Consider the following 17,632-nt stretch of genomic DNA (forward strand, 5'->3'; position numbering starts at 1 on the left):
CTGATTGGTTCTCGTATTTGGTGACAGCTACCTTGCGTCTTTTACATCCTCCACAGGAACATGGACCACTTGCTTTTGCTACCAAGTTATTTGTTGTTGTTCTTCTTCCTATTGTTGTTACCATTCCTCACTTACACAATACATGGTGTTTCTAAAGGTTTGTAGCACTTCTTACTTTCAGGTTACAATTTATAAATAGTACACCAAATGAAAGAGCAACTCAAACAGTTTTTCTTACAAGTTTCAATGTGAGCAGCCTTCGTCATACATCGATAGGAGAGTTCTTCCCGAGGCTTGGAGTAATTGTTGCAACCATGCTATTTCCATAGTCGGGTGGATCAGCTGGTAGCCGTGACACACACACACACACACACACACACACACACACACACACACACAGTATCCTTTACGAGCCCCAAAAGGTAAAACTCCCGGCCAATCCAGCAGTCGGGCACAAAGTCGTTTAATCAATTGCGTACTGAGTTATGCCACTGAGGCGGCGTACAATCTAGCTGCCAAATAAAGTTCTGTGGATCAGCTTCTTCCAATTGCGTAAAGAGCCGTGGTTCTATCGCATGAACACAGGAAACACAAGTTACAGTTGCTTCGCCGAGAAAGTAGGGCCCATAAACTTTCCGCCGGGATACGGCATAAAAACACTCAACTGCAATTGTGCCATCTTGTGGAGGCCCCAGAAACGCAAATTGTGTATGTTCACATTTGCATTCAACAGGGTGACAATTACTCAACTACATGAAATGAAATCGTCATAACTTCTGAACGGTTTGCGTGAGGACGTTCAAATTGCACGGTTGTCCGCGGGGCATGGTGGGAATTGTATGGTTTGGTTTACCGATGAAACCGACTATCATTTGGATGGGTTCGTCAACAAGCAAAACTGGAGCATTTGGGGGGCTGAGAATACCCATTTCCCATCGAGAAGTCTCTTCACCCTCAATGATTGACTGTGTGGTGTGAAATGTCCAGTCACGGAATAATCGGTGCGATATTCCTCGATAACACGGTGAACCGAACGGTACGTGAAGGTTTTGGAAGATGATTTCATTCCCGTTAACCAAAGTCACCTTGACTTCGACAGGAGGTGGTTCATGTAAGACGGAGCTAGCCTCCATCGAAACGGGGAAGTTATTTGATTCCACAAAGGAGCACTTTGAGGGACCGCATTCTGACTCTGGGGTACCCAGGGGCCACTGGCATGGGCCTCGATTGGCCGCCATATTCTCCAGTTTTGAACACATGCGACTCCTTTTTGTGGGGCTATATTAACGACAAAGTGTAAAGCAATAACCCCAAAACCATTTCTGGGCTGAAAACAACCATACAGGTCATCGACAGCATCGATTTTCGGACACTTCAGTGGGTCACGCACAATTTCGCTATTGGTCTGCGCCACATCATCGACAATGACTTAGCCACATGGTTGTTTTAAGCTGGAAATAACACAGCCGCGCGGGACTAGCCGAGCGGTGTAGGGCGTTGCAGTCACAGACTGTGTGGCTGGTCCCGGCGGAGGTTCAAATCCTCCATCGGGCATGGGTGTATGTGTCTGTCCTTAGGATAATTTAAGTAGTGTGTAAGCTTAGGGGGGTTGGGGTTGGGTTCGGTTCGGTTGTTTGGGGAAGGAGACCAGACAGCGAGGTCATCGGTCTCATTGGATTAGGGAAGGATGGGGAAGGAAGTCGGCCGTGCCCTTTCAGAGGAACCATCACGGCATTTGCCTGGAGTGATTTAGGGAAATCACGGAAAACCTAAATCAGGATGGCCGGACGCGGGATTGAACCGTCGTCCTCCCGAATGCGAGTCCAGTGTTAAGCTTAGGGACTGATGACCTTAGCAGTTAAGTCCCATAAGAACTTTACAAAAAACACATAAACAACAAGTGGATTATTTGTTGTTTGTGTGTTATTCCCACGTTTTGCTGAAGATTTGAGATGGTCTGAGGACCTAACAAGTTTGTTATCACAGACGGCGATAAGTACAGTTATTCTACATTTTCTGGATCACTGTTCGATTTGCGACCTTGTCGCAGTTTGTGAAAGGAGTGCAGCAATATTCATTTTGAAACATCCTGTATGCGGCCGATACTGCAACTAATAAGCACAATTTTTTTATTTAAGTTACTCTTGTTTCACTAGTCGTTTTTTCATAACGTTTTGTTCGTTCAGTGGTTGCGTTACATGGAAACAAGTGCCAATTATTCTTAGGCATTGCCAGTGTTCACTCGTACGTAAGAATACAGCGCAAAACTCAAAGCTGTTTCATGCGCTTTCAGACGTAAAATAAATGTGTGGCGATGAAGTGCGGCGACCAACCCAAGTTCACTTTACGAGTCACGGAAATTCTGATTATCTTTCTGTATGCACAACATTCGGGGGTTATATGTGGAAGAGAAACCTTCCGAAATGGTTACTTCATTCTCGAATTTCTTCCAGACGAGGCCGTATATATTCAGCAGCCACGAGAAAGTCGCCCAGGATCTGGGCTCCCGGGGAAAGCTACTTGCTTTCCGCTACCGAAAAGTTTCTTCTCGTTCCTGTTGGGACTTCTTTGGTCCGTCTTTCCTCGTCTTGCCTCTGGAACAAGTCGAAGATGGCGGGTCACTTTAATGAGTTTTTCTTTGTTGGCAATGCACTGTTTCCCAGGGTTGTGTATACTTGGCCCTACTGTTCTCCCGGGCTGTACCTTCCTCGCTCCAGCTGTCTCTGCTACGCATTCTGCTGGAAATTTAGACGGACGCCTCCAACTGGAAACTTCGTCGGCCAACCGACTGGCAGGCGCGGCCGCACAAAGACAGTTTTCACTTCTCCGTAACAGGTGGCCGACGATTCAACTCCCGTCCAAGGTACCCAAAGCTGTTTAAGCACTACTTTGCGTTGTCACTGCCTTCAACTAGAAGCTCGGTCCACGAAGAATCCCCATTGTACTAAGTCCTACACTGCTGCTCATGATGAACGCGTGCACATCTTTTAATCACTTTGAGGACTTCATATCTTTTTGTCTATACACCAAATTTAATTGAGTCGTGGCTCACAATGCTTCTACGTCTTTTCGCAATACATGAGACGAAGAGGCTTGCACAGCACGTTCAAACTAGTCTTCGGACTGAAAGACAAACACCACACAGCCACTATGATGCAGTTCCGCGCACCAGTGTCTCGTCGGCATAGCTGTTGCAACTGACATCCATCTGAACCTACTTATTGAATTCAGACTTTGGCTTCTTTTTGCAGTTTTTACTCCTCATACATCCCTCCATTACCTATTTGACAATTCTTCGATGCCTTGGGATATGTGTTAGCTATCACTTTTTTTTAGGCAAACCGTGGCATAAATTACTTTTTAACGTAATTTGATTTAGTACTTCCTCATTAGTTATTCGATCCCCCCGTATAGCGTTCTCCTAGAGCAACATATTTAGAAAGCTTCTGTTCTCCTCTCGTCCGAAGTGTTTATCGGCCACAAAAATGGTTCAAATGGCTCTGACCATTATCGGACTTCACATCTGAGGTAATCAGTCCCCTAGACTTAGAACTACTTAAACCTAACTAACCTAAGGACATCACACACATCCATGCCCGAGGCAGGATTCGAACCTGCGACCGCAGCAGTCGCGCGGTTCCGCACTGAAGCGCCTAGAACCGCTCGGCCACCCCGGCCGGCTTTATCGTCCACGTTTAATATCTGTACAAAGCTACACTCCAGACAAATACCTACAGAAAGTAGTTCCAAACACTTAAATTTAAAATTTATTTTTAAAAACTCCTGTTAATCAGCAGTCCTTTTGTGGGTATAGACAGTCTGCATTTTATATCTACTCTGCTTCGGCCATGGTCAATTATTTTGGTGACAAATAGCAAAACTAATCTAGTACTTTTCTCCTTTCCAACTCCGCTTTCTTCGGGATCACCTGATCCCATTCGACTGCATTAACTTTTTTTATTTTTTTGTCGTGTTCGTATCTTGAACTCTTTGTCAACAGCTCTTCCAATATTTTGACCTCTCTGACAGAAAGTACACTACTCGCCATTAAAATTGCTACACCACGAAGATGACGTTCTACAGACGCGAAATTTAACCGATAGGAAGAAGATGCTGTCATATGCAAATGATTAGCTTTTCAAAGCATTCACACAAGGTTGGCACCGGTGGCGACACCTACAACGTGCTGACATGAGGAAAGTTTCCAAGCGATTTCTCATACACAAACAGCAGTTGACCGGCGTTGCCTGGTAAAACGTTGTTGTGATGCCTCGTGTAAGGAGGAGAAATGCGTACCATCACGTTTCCGACTTTGATGAAGGTCGGATTGGAGCCTATCGCGATTGCGGTGTTTCGTATCGCGACATTGCTGCTCGCGTTGGTCGAGATCCAATGACTGTTAGCAGAATATGGAATCGGTGGGTTCAGGAGGGTAATACGGAACGCCGTGTTGGATCCCAACGGCCTCGTATCACTAACAGTCGGGATGACAGGGATCTTATCCGCACGGCTGTAACGAATCGTGCAGCCACGTCTCGATCCCTGACTCATCAGATGGGGACGTTTGGAAGACAACAACCATCTCCACGAACACTTCGACGACGTTTGCAGAAGCATGGACTATCAGCTCGGAGACCACGGCCGCGGTTACCCTTGACGCTGCATCACAGACAGGAGCGCCTGCGATGGTGTACTCGACGACGAACCTGGGTGCACGAATGGCAAAACGTTATTTTTTCGGATGAATCCAGGTTGTATTTACAGCATCACGATGGTCGCATCCATATTTGGCGACATCGCGGTGAACGCACAATGGAAGCGTGTATTCGTCATCGCCGTACGTGCCATTGGTTACACGTCTCGGTCACCTCTTGTTCGCATTGACGGCACTTTGAACAGTGGACGTTACATTTCAGATGTGTTACGACCCGTGGCTCTACCCTTCATTCGATCCCTGCGAAACCCTACATTTCAGCAGGATAATGCACGACCGCATGTTGCAGGTCCTGTACGGGCTTTTCTGGATGCAGAAAATGTTCGACTGCTGTCCTGGCCTAGCGGTTCTAGGCGCTCAGTCCGGAACCGCGCGACTGCTACGGTCGCAGGTTCGAATCCTCCCACGGGCATGGATGTGTGTGATGTCCTTAGGTTAGTTAGGTTTAAGTAGTTCTAAGTTCTAGGGGACTGATGACCACAGATGTTAAGTCCCATAGTGCTCAGAGCCATTTGAACCATTTTTGAGCTGCCCTGGCCGGCACAATCTCTAGATCTCTCACCAATTGAAAACGTCTGGTCAATGGTAGCCGAGCAACTGGCTCGTCACAATACGCCAGTCACTACTCTTGATGAACTGTGGTATCGTGTTGAAGCTGCATGGGCAGCTGTACCTTTACACGCCATCCAAGCTCAATGCCCAGGCGTATCAAGGCCGTTATTACGGCCAGAGGTGGTAGTTCTGGGTACTGATTTCTCAGGATCTATGGATCCGAATTGCGTGAAAATGTGATCACATGTGAGTTCTAGTATAATATATTTGTCCAATGAATACCTCTTTATCATCTGCATTTCTTCTTGGTGTAGCCATTTTAATGGCCAGTAGTGTAGTATGCCACAGCCTATATTCGATGTCACCGTGAAATAACCACGTGGCTGCAGCAGCAGCAGCAGGGTAGGGTAAGTAAAGTGCGTCAAGATGACGCGGGAACAGTGCAGTCACTGTCATAATGCACAAACGGAGCGAGTTGTCTGACGTCCAAACCGCCACGATCACTGGCTTTGGGGGGGGGGGAAGCATTTCAGAAACTGCTAAGCTTGTAAACCGATTGTCGCCGTGGTCAAAGTATACCGTGCACGGTAAAACGGTGCCATCCAAAGCCGACGCAACTGTGGTGCACCACGGGCCGTAGATGGCACGGGGGAACGACGGCTGCGGACAGTCGCGCAAATGTTGAGCAACTAACAGTCCAGAAGAACAAAGGGGCCACCGATAGTGACTGTCTGCTCAACGACAGCACAGCGAACGTTACATCGCGTGGGCCTGCACAGCTGGCGTCTGGTCCACGCACCGGAGCTGACAGCCGTCCGTCTGCGACGAAGGCTGGAATATGCACTGGACGTCCACCGCGTGGAGGCAGGTGGCCTTTCCACATGAATCACGTTTATGCTCGATTGGACAGGTCGCCTTGACGGTTAACGGCGAGAAATGTGTTTTTCCAAAGCTGTTTCACAGAGGAAGACTGCACTGTAGTTCCTTCTCTAGATTGTCGTACGGATAACAAAATGGTAGATATCGAAATAGACGACAGAGGGATAGAGAAACAATTAAAATCGCTCAAAATAGGAAAGGCCGCTGGACCTGATGGGATACCAGTTCGATTTTACACGAGTACGCGAAGGAACTTGCCCCCCTTCTTGTAGCGGTGTACCGTAGGTCTCTAGAAGAGCGTAGCGTTCCAAAGGATTGGAAAACGGTACAGGTCATCCCCGTTTTCAAGAAGGGACGTCGAACAGATGTGCAGAACTATTGACCTATATATCTAACGTCGATCAGTTGTAGGATTTTGGAACACGTATTATGTTCGAGTATAATGACTTTTCTGGAGACTAGAAATCTACTCTGTAGCAATCAGCATGGGTTTCGAAAAAGACGGTCGTGTGAAACCCAGCTCGCGCTATTCGTCCACGAGACTCAGAAGGCCATAGACACGGGTTCCCAGGTAGATGCCGTGTTTCTTGACTTCCGCAAGGCGTTTGATACAGTTCCTCACAGTCGTTTAATGAACAAAGTAAGAGCATATGGACTATCAGACCAATTGTGTAATTGGATTGTAGAGTTCCTAGATAACAGGGCGCAGCATGTCATTCTCAATGGAGAGAAGTCTTCCGAAGTACGAGTGATTTCAGGTGTGCAGGGGAGTGTCGTAGTACCGTTGCTATTCACAATATACATAAATGACCTGGTGGATGACATCGGAAGTTCACTGAGGCTTTTTGCGGATGATGCTGTAGTATATTGAGAGGCTGTAACAATGGAAAATTGTACTGAAATGCAGGAGGATCTGCAGCGAATTGACGCATGGTGCAGGGAATGGCAATTGAATCTTAATGTAGACAAGTGTAATGTGCTGCGAATACATAGAAAGATAGATCCCGTATCATCTAGCTACAAAATAGCAGGTCAGCAACTGGAAGCAGTTAATTCCATAAATTATCTGGGAGTAGGCATTAGGAGTGATTTAAAATGGAATGAACATATAAAGTTGATCGTCGGTAAAGCAGATTCCACACTGAGATTCATTGGAAGAATCCTAAGGAAATGCAATCCGAAAGCAAAGGAAGTTGCCACGTTTGTTCGCCCACCGCTTGAATACTGCTCAGCAGTGTGGGATCCGTACCAGATAGGGTCGATAGAAGAGATAGAGAAGATCCAACGGAGAGCAGCGCGCTTCGTTACAGGATCATTTAGTAATCGCGAAAGCGTTACGGAGATGATAGATAAACTCCAGTGGAAGACTCTGCAGGAGAGACGCTCAGTAGCTCGGTACGAGCTTTTGTTAAGGTTTCGAGAACATACCTTCACCGAAGAGTCAAGCAGTATATTGCTCCCTCCTACGTATATCTCGCGAAGAGACCATGAGGATAAAATCAGAGAGATTAGAGCCCACACAGAGGCATACCGACAATCCTCCTTCCCACGAACAATACGAGACTGGAATAGAAGGGAGAACCGACAGAGGTACTCAAGGTACCCTCCGCCACACACCGTCAGGCGTGCGGTAGCGTTCTCGCTTCCCACGCCCGGGTTCGATTCCCGGCGGGGTAAGGGGGTTTTCTCTGCGTCTTGATGACTGGGTGTTGTGTGTTGTCCTTAGGTTAGTTAGGTTTAAGTAGTTCTAAGTTCTAGGCGACTGATGACCATAGATGTTAAGTCCCATAGTGCTCAGAGCCATTTGAACCACACCGTCAGGTGGCTTGCGGAGTATGGATGTAGATGTATATGTAGAAATGAGAGAAAGCAAACAGCTTGCAACAATATAAGCAGCGTAGAGGCCTGCAGGGTGTGTTAGTGGCATTCACTGGGTGACCTCATCATTCTGAAAGGCAGAATGGATCAACACAAGTATGCACCTATTCTTGAGGACCATGTCCAACCCTACATGCAGTTTGGTTTTCCTTCGCACAATGTGAGCCGTGCTGAGTGGATTGTATTTTTTTTTTTTTTTTTTTTGGGGGGGGGGGGGAGGAGACCAAACTGCGAGGTCATCGGTCTCATCGGATTACGGAAGGATGGATAAGAAAGTCGGCCTTGCACTTTTCAAAGGAACCATCCCGGCATTTGCCTGATGAGATTTAAGGAAATCACGGAAAACCAAAATCAGGATGGCCGTCGTCCTCCCGAATGCGAGTCCACAGCCGTGCTGACCCCGGCACATGCATTGCTTTAAAACTTGGCTGTTACTCTGCGTTCGGTTTCCCGCAGTTATTGCGGTTATGCCGTGGTTCCTCCTCTTTCTGCGTGTGGCAGCAGCGGTGTGCATCGATATTTGCACCGTATACCATCTCAGGTCCGGTGTTTATAGTTCCGGCTTGGCGGTGTGCAGCCAGTCGGTCGGTTGTAGCGGATCAGCAAGCAAGTCTCCACGCGGCGCGGTCGGCCGGGCCCGCTGGCGGTCTCTACGCAGTGTCGGAGCGTGTGGGCGCTGTTCCGAGTGCTGCGGGGTTCGTGGCTCACCGCCCCAGGACATGAAAGTTGAGTGGTGATTCAATTACCGAAGCCACGTCTGTTCACATTGTCCCGTTGGTCGGTGGTTCGCTGTTGGTGGTATTCCTGGGAGCAACAGCGAGTGTTCGAGTTGGTGAAGATTTAGCCGCCGTGTGGTGGAACTAACAATATTTGTCGATTTGAAATTCAAGTGCACCAGCGGAATTTTCTGCTTTGTGGCTGTTAGTGTTCCGGTTACCTGCACTGGTCGCTGACGTAAATTCAGGCAGTAGACTATCCTTTCCTCACCTGTCGTCGCTGTCCCACATGGTGTGTAGTTTTTCACAGCTTAATGTATATTTGGTTGTGGGCGGCTGTGTCTGTAACGCTTTGGCTTTGGAATCCTCGTATACTGGTCGGTGGTTAGCAAGTCGTCTCGTTGTTGGGTCCCTGACTGCCTCTTGGTTGTGTTGCCGGCGGATCGAGAGTAGTTGGGCCGACTTCTTGTCTCATGAAGCGAACATTAAGATTTCAAGGGCAGACCGAGCCCCCTGGGAACTTCTGAGCAGCGTTGCCTATACTGCCATTCTTATTGGCGTTTATTTGTTCGTTTGTAATTGCTCATAGCCGATTGTTTGAACTTGTATGCTTGTAATTGTGTTTTTAAAATCAAAGGCTTTCCGCCCGTTTAAAATTTATAGTATCGTTTTTTAAAAGCATCGGCCTTCAGCCGCTTTAAGTTTTAAGGATCTTACTTATCAAGATAAGCTGTGTCCCTTCTGCCTGTTGAAAATTTATTGTAGTTGTGTTGTTCTTAAAATGATGGGCCTTCAGCCGCTTTAAAATGTTGGATTCTTACTTATCGAGTCTTACATCACTTGCGCTTAAATACTATTTAACCTTAAAAGCTTTGGGCCTTCTGCCTTGGAAAATTGGTTGCAGTTTTTTTTTTAAACAAAGGCCTTCAGCCGTTTTGAAGTAAGGTTTCTTATTGATCATAAAGCTTGGGCCTTCTGCCTGTTGAAAGGTTATTGTAGTTATCTTGTTTTAAATTTATGGCCCTTCAGCCGTTTTTAAAAACTTTATCTATCTGACTGGTCAAGTTTTACATCGCTTGCGCTTAAATACTATTTTAGGTTAAAGCCTAGAGCCTTCTGCCTCTAAAAGAAAAAAAAAAGAATAGCAGTTGTATTTAATTCATGGGCCTTCAGCCGTTTTAGCATTAAAGACGTTTTCAGTCGATAGTCAAGCTTAGAAGTTGTGCTGTAATGTTTGGAGAACTAAATAAAGTGTTATGTTTGGAGTGTAACTGACAGCCGCTCATTCTGGCCGCCTTCCACAATTCCTACCACTTGTGCAGTCCTGCGGGTTCAGCACGGCGTTTCACGGTGGTTTCTACAAGCAGGAGAGTGCAAGTGTCACACAGCTCGCTGCTCGCTGTGTCCCTGCGTTGTTCGAAGAGCCCGTGCTCCACTGGTCACCAAACTGCCCGGATTTAAACGCAGCCGACAATCTGTGGGACCACCTGAATCGGTGTTCGCGCCACGGACCCTCGGCCGAGAAACCCAGCGCAGACGGCCGCGGCGCCTGAGTTGACGCCGCTCCACATCCGTGTCGGTACCTGGGAGAACCACATTGACTCTCTACCTGCACGCCTCGCAGCGGTCCGCACTGCACAAGCTGGTGATTCAGGCTACTGGCGGGCGATTACACGAAAGTGACTGGACGGTGTATATAACTTCCTCATATTTCAGCAGTGATAAGCGCTGGGCTGTTGCCTAAAAAAAAGCAGCAGCAGCAGAACCACCACCACCACCACCACCACCACCACCACCACAATGACAACTAGTAGAGACAAAGGTGGAAAAATGGGCCCCTGCTGGTATTATGTGCCCCCTACATATTTGGAAGTACCTGTCATGTTTTCGCTGTCATCAAAAGTTTGAAAGGTTAGTGTTTACTTGAATAAAACTCAAATTTCTAACATGCTATTAGTAAAACTAAGGTAAGGTACGTATTTGGCTTGCTGTTGGGATACCCTTTTACGTTAATTAACGTCGGTTCCGAACCAAACTAACCGTAGGCAAAATCGTTTCTCCCAAGATGGCGATGGTGGATATATGGGCCGCTTTTGCTGCTGGTATTATGGGCCCCGTAAAATCAATCAGATTTTATGGGACCATTTACAAATACTGCAACTCTTTATGTTTCAGATGCCTCGAACACATCTTGTACTCCCAAAAAAATCGACACGGTAATAGTGGGACAAAGCAAATATGGAAAATGCTATTGTAGCTATTAAAGAGAAAAAAATGGGGTTGAAAAAAGCGGTTAAAGTGTACTCTGTCCCTCGTTCTACGCTCCAAAGGCTTTCCACCGGTTTACCACAGGGACTTGAGGACGAACTGGTTAAATATCTTCTCATTATGGAATCCAAATTCTACGGCCTTACCAGAAATGACGTCAGGCGCATGGCCTACCAGCTTTGCACAAGAAATAAAAAAGTTGGTGTTTCTGTCCCTGATGTTGACGACGCTGTATGTCTATTTTGTGAAGGAATTTTTTTCGAAGGACACAAAAGGTGAACTTTGGGTCCAGTGTATAGCCTGCGAGATGTGGGCTCACAACGAATGCGCTGGATGCGAAAAAGATGCTTCTGTGTGTGACTACTGTAAATAGGCTAGGCGTAGGCTGTGAAAATCATCCCACCAGTAGACTAATTAACAATGTTCCGAGTGTATCTTTCTTTCATTATACAGAAAAATTTAATAAAATTATTTTTTTCAAATTTTTGGTTCTTTATATTTCAAATTATCTTGGGGCCCATATTACCAGCACAAATTCTTGACGCAACAGAATGCAGAGTATCAGGAAAAAAATAAAATTTTGTTTTAAATATTAAAACGTTGAACCAAAACATGTAACTATTGCAGGACATACTAGAGAAATGTTTTATGTTAATTTCAGGTGATTATACTAAAAATAAAAGGTGTTATATAAAAAACAGAGTGGGGGCCCATTTATCCACCTTTACCTCTAGTATTAACTTTATAGTATTTTTGATAAGACTATTCACTTGCATTGTCTCGACATACATTGAAATAATTTTCAATTCTATTAATACTAACTAATTATTATCTGTCATATTAAATTTTTTATTTCTTAGTTAACTATGATGTAAATAAATTCTGTATGGGTGAAACCCTGCTCCGCATAAGACAGAACCTGAAGAGCCTAATTTTATTCAGTCAAATAAACATAGAACGTGGGATATTATTACTGAAATATCCCAGTAAAATTTTAAGGGGGCTTCTTGAGAAACGATTCGAAATTTCGTTACAAAAAAATACTGTCCCAAATTCCGTAGTGGACTGCGAAAAGCTCTGCCAGTTTCAGCGCGAACTGCTCTCTGCTGCAGGCCAAGAAGTGATCAGTGAATAACGAGTGTATTCGTGTTACGTGTGCGAGAGAGAGAAAGAGATTGTGGAGATGATCACGTCTGAAAACAGCTGAGCTAACGGATCTGAGAGTCGGTGAAAACAGCGAACGCCAAGGGTGCAACACTGGCTGTGGTTCGCGGCTCGACTGCTCGTAAGTCAGATCGCTCACTGGCGCGCGTGTTCCACTCTGGTGGTAATCCAGCAGCCGGCAACTCGGCCGGGCCACGCAAAGCCGGCGCGGCTCTCCGCGATGCTGAAACTACTAGCAGCGAGTCGCTAGCTGGCGCAGCCCCACTGCGCTCTGGCCTGCTCTACGCACACACTGGGCCCCTACGGTCATCAAGCGCGCCGCACTGCCGCCCGGTCTGTAACCACTGTGGCGGGGGCGAGCAAACACTCCCCTCCCCTCCCCTGCCCCCACCCCCACCACCGTAAAAACAACTGCCGGCGGCGGCACAGGTGCGCGCCGGCCAAGTTGGCCCGCCATCAGCTCACCTCACCTCGCCTCGCCACGCCTCACTCTCGGCCGGCTTTGCACAAAAATTCCGCTCGACAGACTTCATTACTTCGCCCGCCGCTGCTTTCAAATGAAGCGGCAAGCGGTCCCGAGTTTCCACGGCAAACAGCCACGCCCACCCGACCGTCTACCACTGCGGTCCGAAAAGGCGAGCCCGAACGGACCAAAAATTTGCCTTCCCGGTTACCAGAGACTGGTGCTGGCTCTAAAGTCTGTTGACTTTTGCCCATTGTGTAAGTGAATATCAAACACTCAAAATCGACAATGAAAGAACTACCGAAGTGTCTACAACGCTCAAATGTATCGATCTGCCGTTCTGAACTAAAAACGAAATCGAATGAGAGACACACACGCATAAAGGAATTTTACTGAGCCGCATTTTAGTCTGGTATGGTGCGAAAAGTTTGTTATCAAACACCCGACAAAAACATTCCATTTCTACTTTACTGAAACACGGGAAATGTAATTGCTTTCTCGTTCAATGCGAGTTTGACACCCTTTCATTCCGCGGTATAACAAATTTGGTGCTTCTTATTTTGACATTCCAAACCACCATTCAAAACCTTTACTTTTTCTTACGAGCGGCTCGGTCTCCACACTTGGGAGACCGACCACTTAAAGGAATACTGCGCCTAGGATGGTGGTTGGTGGTTTGGGGGAAGAGACCAAACTGCGAGGTCATCGGTCTCATCGGATTAGGGAAGGATGGAGAAGGAAACCGGCCGTGCCCTTTCAAAGGAACCATCCCGGCATTTGCCTGGAGCTATTTAGGGAAATCACGGAAAACCTAAATCAGGATGGCCGGACGCGGGATTGAACCGTCGTCCTCCCGAATTGCGCCTAGGAAACCGGCCATTTATGGCGTTTTATAAAGCGTTACAGACAAGCATTAATTGACGTATCTTCTGGAGTAATACCGGTACGTACTAGAAAAGGGCCGAGCATCAAGATTCATTTTTCACGTTCACTTCAGTTATTTGAAAGATTACGAATTATAAGATGATGATGATGAGAGAAAATATAACAATCCTCCCAAGACAAAATGAGGGGTAAGTTTTTGAGCAATTTCTTTCTCTAGAGCTTCCAAAATCTCTTGCTAATTCAACAAAAATAACGGATTCCCAGAAGAATTACAGCAAACTGCAAAATTGTGGAAGAATTACAGCAAACAGCAAAACCTAACGCACGAAATTACGTCAGTGCGATCCTGTTGGCTCAGCCATTCACGGCAGCAGTTGTTATCTGCGCTGATACTCCTTTCGAAATAAGACAGCACCAGTCAACGGGCCAAGTCGCGAGACGCCCGTACGCTGTTTTCGAGTACGTTGTTTAGTTCAGTTTTCGAGAGATATGTGGCTGGCGCGTCTAAAAAATCGCGGCCACACCTATACCCTTGCGCCGTGTTTTTTAGCACAAACTTAAAATGTTAATCGTTCCCAGGAAACCGACGGCAATTGAAAACGCTAGAAAATTTAAGTAATAACTTAACAGTATTTGATTAAAGACAGCGCCGTCAGTAATACAACTCAACAATATATTTTCTCCATCCTTGGGCTACATAATTCTGGAATTATTAACACATAAAAGAGTTTTCTATACTGCCCGTACCTTTCTTTTTTTTCCGACCACGCAGTTGTAGAGAGCACAAGTTAATCGTTTCTTGTTTCTTCAATTTTATGATCTCTCACAGGAGCCGAAAATACAAATGAAACTCAACAGTACCACCTAATCAGTGAAAAGAACAAGAACAGTAGAAAAGTACAGAGAGGTTAATGGCGAGACTCCGCTGACTATCTCATCTCACATCACGAGACCAGACCAGACCAGACCAGACCAGAACTTTTTTTGACAATCCAGCATGGATCGAAATGTACACGTTCTTTCCTCAGTTTCCTGAGGTGAATTGCGTAACACTTAAGGTAGTCTTTTACACCTATCTCCTCGAATTTCCAAAAAGACAGTGCATTTTGTGTGTATGGTTAAAGCTCCACAGCATATAAGGTACGATAAAAAAATAACAAAGTTTTAGTTCTTCTCAGTTATCTATGCAACTGCATTTATTTTGTCATCTTAAAAGTACTTCCAATGACAAATGACACATTGATGCCAGTGTACCGAAGCGCTTCAGGATGGGAAATTCCTTGTATGGCGTTTAGTTCTCTCTGTAGTGCTGACAATATGTCGTCGTTCCAAGGTCTTTTCAGATTTGTAAATAGGACGAAATCGCTGTGTGTGGTTGCGCTGGGAACGAGGGAGGGGGTGGGGGGAGGGTGCGGGGGGGGGGGGGGCGGCAGTGGGGGAAGGAAGATACCCGTGAGATGGAAGCAAAGTAACCAGTTGTTACTGGTCAAAAATTTACGAGTAAGGAGTGACGTGTGAGCAACTGCATTTCTGCTAATTGATTTGGCGTAAATTCCGCAATTTTTTTCGGGATGCCCGCACAAACGACGAAGAACCTTCGGGTCGCACTCGGTATTCGACATTTCCATTGGAACGGTTGGGATTCAGTTTTGTAGTCATACTCAAACCTCTTTCGTCATTGACGACGTTGAAAAAAATCAACCAACCAGTTACAAAACATAGGTTTATTAGCAGTTGACCAAGGTTTCGATATTTGTAAAAATATCTTCTTCAGAAGGAGTGGGCCTTGTTAAATCACATGGTGGTAAATTACATTAGCTCAAGCCGAGCGGCACTTGTCATATATAAAATCTTTCGTCATTAGTAATGGCTGCTTTCAACAATTCTGGATCGTTGTACATTCATCCAACCACCCACGCGCACTTTCAGCACTGTTTTCAATCGAAAATGAACAACTTTTGTGAAAATTATACTGTCACACGTCTCATATTAGGAAACTGGAAAAGCCCTTTACAAGACCCAGATGAGACGTAAAAATATTCAACATCGTCTCTGACGGTAATTTAGGGAATTCCTGCAAACATTTTTTCCACATTTTCGACCATGCCATATGTTGCTGACATCAAAGGACTTTGAGAGGAAACGTTTGTACCACTAGTAAATACGTTTTGTTTACAAAAGATTTGCCAAAACCACCATTCATTTCTAGCTTGCTACCGAACTTCATTTCGTTCTGAAAGCAATATTTAATGTAAATTACCTGTTTCATCTTACCTCAGAATTATACGTTTCTCAACATTGTAAAACAAGTGCAATATGTTCAACATCCAACAATATGCCGGTACCAATGTCAAAATATATCACGGAAAAGCATATCAACATAACAACAAAAAATTTTGACAACTCTATGTACAAAAATTGCAATTTTTTAAAATTCCCATTTTCAATTAAATGTGGTAGTTTTCCACTACAATTTCCTTCTCCCTTGTCAAGACAGCCACTTTCACGAAGAGCTACGTCCTACGTTCGACTAGGTTGGTAGCAGTGTGTCGAGCACGAGATGTTCTATGTGCGCCGAACAAGCCACTGTGGAACCTTTCCGCCATATTGACGCGGCTTTATTAAATTTAAGCTCTGCTCCCTTTACAATAAATCAATGAACACCATCCGTTCTCGGGTATGGCCGTTCAGCACCAATAATACCTTCCATTTTCCACTTTTCTGGCTCAGGTGCGTATGTAAAATTAAAACTTTCTCGTCCGATACCTCCACTATCTTTAATGAACACAGCACTAAATACTGTGTAAATAATACGTATCATTCTGTCTAAATTGTGCTGTACAAAGACACGGAATAATTATCTTTTGGATCAGGTTTTAAAACTGGTAGAGACCTTTGTGTAGCTGGACAATTCTCTTGAATGTAATACGTGAAGCCAAATGCAATGAAAGGGATGTTTCACAGTGCGGTGGAACGTATCCGTATCCGCATAAAATCAATGGGAGCGTTGACGACAGAAAGCGTATAGAATTTTAAATATCCAATTTACCGAAAGCTCTAGAAATATGACAGAGGAACAAAGTGCGCCATAGGTTTCTACCAACAATAACGACTGTGGAAGAGGGTTGATGTTAAAAGAGGAAACAGACGTTTCCTTCTTATCTTCAGCGGCAGACGCATCATTTAGTCTGGTGACGTGACAGAAAGAAGCATTTACGTAACGGCTATGTAGAGTCATTGTAAAATTTTTTTCAACAGTCACAACGCACAGTTCGGTTCACCTCCCCTGTTTTGATGTTAAATACTTTACTCGTAGTTTGTTATCGTAGTGAGATATAAGACTTACAGGGTACATTTAACGATGTGGAAAAAAAGTCCCCCTTATAAGAAGATACGACTGAACACAGAGTTGTGAGTTGCCTGACCTCAGTTCTTGTACATTATTTTAACAGTATATGGTGTACGGCGATTGACCTCGACGAGATAAGCAAGTCAAATGTGTACACTGGAGTTACACTCCTGGAAATGGAAAAAAGAACACATTGACACCGGTGTGTCAGACCCACCATACTTGCTCCGGACACTGCGAGAGGGCTGTACAAGCAATGATCACACGCACGGCACAGCGGACACACCAGGAACCGCGGTGTTGGCCGTCGAATGGCGCTAGCTGCGCAGCATTTGTGCACCGCCGCCGTCAGTGTCAGCCAGTTTGCCGTGGCATACGGAGCTCCATCGCAGTCTTTAACACTGGTAGCATGCCGCGACAGCGTGGACGTGAACCGTATGTGCAGTTGACGGACTTTAAGCGAGGGCATATAGTGGGCACGCGGGAGGCCGGGTGGACGTACCGCCGAATTGCTCAACACGTGGGGCGTGAAGTCTCCACAGTACATCGATGTTGTCGCCAGTGGTCGGCGGAAGGTGCACGTGCCCGTCGACCTGGGACTGGACCGCAGCGACGCACGGATGCACGCCAAGACCGTAGGATCCTACGCAGTGCCGTAGGGGACCGCACGCCCACTTCCCAGCAAATTAGGGACACTGTTGCTCCTGGGGTATCGGCGAGGACCATTCGCAACCGTCTCCATGAAGCTGGGCTACGGTCCCGCA

Source organism: Schistocerca piceifrons, chromosome 7 (genome assembly GCF_021461385.2).
Source record: "Schistocerca piceifrons isolate TAMUIC-IGC-003096 chromosome 7, iqSchPice1.1, whole genome shotgun sequence".
NCBI classification, from domain to species: domain Eukaryota; kingdom Metazoa; phylum Arthropoda; class Insecta; order Orthoptera; family Acrididae; genus Schistocerca; species Schistocerca piceifrons.